We start from the raw sequence: 6,000 nt of genomic DNA on the forward strand, positions 1-6,000 counted from the left end.
GGAGGCATATGGTGAAGTTAATACAGTGTGGCCTATTTCTAGCCCAAAAATATTACAACAGTCACATTTACCAGTGTTCTTAAAAACAGCATCTCTTAAGAAAACAGCTTAATTTATGTTCTACCAACAGAGTCCTTTGCAGTAGGACTGGTGAAAAGGAGGGTGAAGGTTATTTTTTTATTTTTTTAAATATATCTTTATTGATTTCAGAGAGAGAAAAGGAGAGGGAGAGAGAGACAGAAACATCAATGATGAGAGAGTCATTGATCGAGCCCACAACCCGGGCATGTGCCCTGACCGGGAATCAAACCCTGATCGCCTGGATCCTAGGTGGATGCTCAACCGCTGAGCCACGCCCGGCCGGGCAGGGTAAAGGTTATTGAACTAACATTTATGGAGCAGGCACCACGTGCCAGGTTCTTTATACTTATTATATCATCCAGTCCTGACGAGAACTCTGTGAAACATGCCGTCGGAGGGATATTTCCCTCTCCCGCGTTCACCCAGAGCCCTTGCTTATCTTCACGCACAGTACAGGTGACCTTTGAACAATGTGGGGCTGGGGGTGCCGGCCTCCCTGCAGTGTAACTTTTGACTCTACAGTCACCTTTCGCATCTGACGATTCAACAAACTGCGGATGGAAAACAGTATTTTTGATCTTCAGTTGGGAACCTGCATTTGGTAATGCAAAAATCCTGCTTTCTATCCGTGATTGGTTGAATCTGCAGGTGTGAAACCCACAAATATGAAGGGCCAACTGTATTGAAAAAGATCTGCTTATATGTTATTTATTCAATATATTATAAATGCTGACAATATATCATGAGCTCTCTTGGTTAAAACATTGAAAGGCATAATCCTTAACCTTAAAGCATACACGTTCTAATGGGAAAATCAGATAGAAGGTTATCTGAGGCTAGAACATAGTCTTCTGAATTCTAGCCCAATATAATTTTAAAAAAACATAAGGTATTATTTTCACTTTACAAAGACCACTTTTACTGATAATTTGTCTTTCAAAAAAAAAAATTTATAATTTCATTTACATGAACATCCAGCATAATCAAATATGCTTAAGTTTTCCAAGTGTGTTTGAATTTCATATCTTGTAGATGGCAGCTTAATCCCCTAGGTTAGAACTAAGGTATTACTATCAGAACTCAAGTGCCATCATCATCATCATCATCATCAAAACATGTATTGAATATTTATATATTTTTGTTGTCTAAAGGGTAATGGACACACGCCACAACATGCTGAAGTGCAAATATAAAATAGAGTATATGAGGGTAGGTAACCTACAGGCAAAAAGGAATTAGAGCCATCCCCTGGGTTCTTAACTTGCAGTTTAGATCAGGCATAAATGGACTATGTACTCCGGTCAATGTTTAAGCAGAGAGGGAAGTCCTGTCCTGAACATGACCCACCTGTTTATAGTTCTGGAGTCAGAAGATATATGTGACTTTGTAACAGTGGAAGCTTCCTGGATTGGAGGAATGGCTTTAAAAAATATATATATTTTTATTGATTTTGGAGAGAGGAAGGGAGAGGGAGAGAGAGAGAGAAACATCAATGATGAGAGAGAATCATTGATCAGTTGCCTCCTGCAGGCCCCCTGTTGGGGATAGAGCCTGCAACCCGGGCATGTGCACTGACTGGGAATCAAACTGTGGCCTCCTGGTTCATGGGTTGACGCTTAACCCCTGAGCCACACAAGTCTGGCAGGGGAATGAATAGTTTTTTAGGAAAGTGGGGGGCTCTGGAGATAAACAACTGGATCAGCTCTTCTTCTACTGAGCTAACTTGATACCCCTCCTCCCGCCAGAGCCAGCTCTCTGCCTGACCACCCAAAAAGTTTCTAGGGTGTCTATATTCGCTATCTCACATCAATGCATTATATGGATTATATCATTCAATCCTCCAACAGCCTTATGAGGCATTGGCTATTATTATTTTCATTTTACACGTGAGTAAACTGAGACAGAAAAATTATGTAAGCTAGTTGACAGTTATCAACTAGTAACTCACAGATCAGAGACTAAGTCTAACTCTCAAGTTCTTACACTTGACCCCCATATACTGCTTCTCAAGACACTGGATTTTAGTAAATCATGCTATTGGTATATAGATTCTATCTCCTAGATTGCTTCTAAATTTGTATATATTTATAATTGTTGTTATATGCTACATATGAACAGTGCCTAGACATAGTATTGAATACATGAAAATTGCTCAATGTCAACCCTAATGCGTGCAAAAAATAAAGCTAACAAAAGCCCCATCAATCTGTGCTCTCTGGTTTGAAGAACTGAGACTTTAAAAAAGGAGCCTGAAAAAAATCTTCAGAGGAACCAACAAACCAGCAGCTCAGAATATGGCAGAAAAGGGTATTTTCAGCACCCAACTCTGAGTAAGCATTCAATAAATACTGGCTGACTGGATAGAATAAAACCAGCAGATTTTCATGATTGACACAACATGGGATAATTGCAAAACCTATTTGAGGAACAACTTGATGAAGCAAAGCACAATTAAGTGAGAGGAGTATGATGGTATTAGATCACTTTGGTTTGGGGGCTAAAAAGCAGGTAGGAGCCTGGCTGGTGTGGCTCAGTGGTTGAGCATCAATCCATGAACCAAGAGGTCACCGGTTCGATTCCTGGTCAGAGCACATGCCCAGATTGCTGGCTCGATTCCCAGTGGGGGACAGGTAGGAGGCAATTGATCGATGTTTCTGTTTCCCATTGACGTTTCTATCTATCCCTCTCCCTTCCTTTCTCTCTAAAATCGATAAAAACATTTTTTTAAGAAAGCAGCTAGGAGAACACTGCTAAGTGTGGACAATGCGTAGGCGAGGGCCAAATAGAATTTCTTCGACTTGGTAATTTTTGAAACTGTTTATACAATTGGTATATGAAATGCTGCGGAAATTGTTTTTAAATCTTTGCAAAAGAGCTGCTGCATCTCATCACTTAAGTCTGTGTGCATTTGTAACATAATCGCAATATATAGAGAACCTGTAATAACTGCACCTCTGATGTTTATTTCATCAATTAAATAATATTTAAGATTATATCCTTAGAAATTGTATTGTTGCACGATGAAATCAGATATTTAAGCTTCAGTGGTGAGGAGGGGGAAGGGGGGGAAGGAATGTGAAGGTAGTTTAACAAATGGTAATTCTAAGCGTGTGAACCTGAGAAAGAACTGTAGGGATCGATGTGGGGGAAAAAGGGGACATCTGTAATACTTTCAATAATAAAGACAAAATTCCAAAAAAAGAACTGTAGGCTTTTCAATTTTCCATTGAAACGCAGCCCTCTGAGATTCTTCTGGTGTTTGGGAAGTCAAATTGTCTTATTTAATTGTGCAGAAATTGACAGATTCCAAACAAATAGAGAGAGTAATCATTGGAGAGTGCACGATAATCTGGCAATATGGAAATTACAAATTACAATATTTTCCCCTTGAGGAAATGAAATATGCAAAAGAACAACCGCATAATACAATAGCGTTGGTGTAATCCCTCAATAGCTACTGTTCACAAGCTATGCTATCACAGTTGCCTCCTTCTCAGTAACGAATGCACAAAATTAAGTTTAAAGCGAATTATAAAATTCCTTTAAAGTTCAGCTTTTGCATAAAACGCCATCAGGAAATATCATAAAAATGCTCTGGCAACCAATGGCATAAATCTTGTAAAATGTCTATGCACTTTCCTGAACACCCTGTGTTTTTACTGTAATGCTAACACTTCTTTATGTCAGGGACTGTTTCTAATCTGTTTTCAGCTTATTACTCTCCACAGTAATCTCGGCCCTAAAGAACTAGAAAGATGTAGCTCTGCCAGAAATATTTTTTACAATCTTGATGTTATCTTAATAAGATCGTGTCTTGTACTTATCTGTGGAATATGATATGGAAATCCAATCCTGCTGGTGACGATAATATTCATTCATTCTTTATTTAGCAATACTTTGGTGAATATTTTCTACTTATGAGACCCAGAGCTCAGTATTTGGAGGGGTGTAGTCACCACAGCACACAGATCTGCCTTTTGGGGTTTACAGCTACTTAAAGAGCAGTTGGAATCACAGTTTTTAACATTAGTTCTCACAAAACAACTTTCAGTGCAAGATCAAGGTCTTTAGCCAACTCCTGATTATTCAAAAACTTACTCATCGCCTTCTAAGACCCTGCCTTGCAATTTCACTGCTCATGGGTTTCTCCCACAGTGAAAGGACACAAAGCAGGGAACACTCACATCAACGTGAATGTGAGAAGTCTGACGAGAGATCTGCAGGGAAATGCCTGAGTCCTGTTTCGCTCACGTGAGGCATCTAGCATCGGCGTGCTCACGGCAAGCGTGCATGCCCCGGGTTGGTCAGGCACTAGGTGTGGGCAAGCTCTCTTTTATTTTTGTCTTATTGTTGCCAGTTCCACCTTCATGACTGTTTCCTATGAAGCTTTGTCGAAGCCTTATTTCTCCCCATATAAAGTTGGAAACTTTTGCTTTTCAGCTACCCATTTTCCAATAAAAATGAGTCACATAGTCTTTACAGAGATGGCATGTCAGCCCAAGGGAAGCTTTTGGAGTATGGAGACAGGCAAGAGGCTGAGGCTGAAATACTCCACCGGAGGCCACATTTTCAGGACCGGGGCAAGCCAGTGGCCTGTCCTCATGAAGCAAGTCTTGAATGCTCAGGGAATCATTAAATGCCAGGGGAAGGTAAACGTCTTAGGATAGCAGTGCTTCTCCAACATTCTTCCCAAAAGTAGTTCTAGGCAACAGTTGCAAAGGCACCAGAATCAGGGAAACCCCAGGTAATAAATCAATACTTGGACTTAACCATAGGACACTTCATGTGCCTTCTGATCAACCAGAGCCACTTACTGAGCAAAGGCCGATTGAGAGCAGAATGGTGGGAGCTTTATAGGAAAACTTGGCAAAACTAGAGGGGATTCTGTCAGGATATCCCATAGATGTCTACTCGCTTCTCAATCTTTGCAAAGCTCAAAATGCATGAAAACAGGGAACTGTCCTTAAATGGATGCACATGAAAATGAATGCCCGGTTCACTGGAAGGGGAGACTTTGGTAAATTTTTGGTGGATTATTCAGAATTAAACTTATGAAAAAAGATAAAGGGACAAATTAAACTATAGCGAAGCACGCACTTCTGAAATATGCTAAAGCGTGTAATTCAGAAATTTATCAGGGGCTAATTTTTGTATTTAACTCAGTAAACACCTACTGCCTGTGATGCTCTTGCGCTGTACAGTGTGAAAAAAATGAAAGGTGTGGATTTTCAAAGACCAACATGTTATAATGACAAAGTCAATAAATAAGCAGAACTGCTGACCCAGGTAAGAATGCCGGATGTGGTCACTTTAGGGCGTACCGGAGGCTGCTGGTCAGAGAAGGTCGCTTGGAGAAGGCAGACTCCGGGCGGCAGGTTGGGACGCAAGGGATGGGGTGGCTCATGTGAGACCGGATGGGGGCAGGGCGGGTGCAGGCAGGGAGCAGGGGGCCAGCGCACCCTAGGCTTCGGGAGACTGCTAATGGCGGGTGACATGCACTCAGAGAGTAACACAGCTGGGCTAGGACACTGGCGAAATCTCCACATAGCTGTACACAGGGACGTGTGGGGGCGGGATTGGGGCTGACGATGGGGACCCATTGATCACAAAGAAAAATAGTTCCAGTGTGGTCTGAGGAAGGTTTGCAGCTACCTGCCCTGTTAACCACTCCCGGTAACCTCGGAGAGGGGACCTGGTTGGAAACCCCGAGCAGAGCTCCCACGACAAACCTCAGACCTCTGGACCAGTTTCTATGGTCTCTCTCGGCCATCACAACTTCAGTTTCAGATTTTTCCCTAATTAATAGCACTTAAAGCCAGGAATCCAGCATTACCCCTGTTGTATGTATCTCTTTTGTTCATTGTACCCTTGCTTGTGGAAAGGGTTTCCCTGTTAATCCATAAACTCCCAGAGGCCACA

Source organism: Miniopterus natalensis, chromosome 1 (assembly GCF_054644295.1).
Source record: "Miniopterus natalensis isolate mMinNat1 chromosome 1, mMinNat1.hap1, whole genome shotgun sequence".
Lineage (NCBI taxonomy): Eukaryota > Metazoa > Chordata > Mammalia > Chiroptera > Miniopteridae > Miniopterus > Miniopterus natalensis.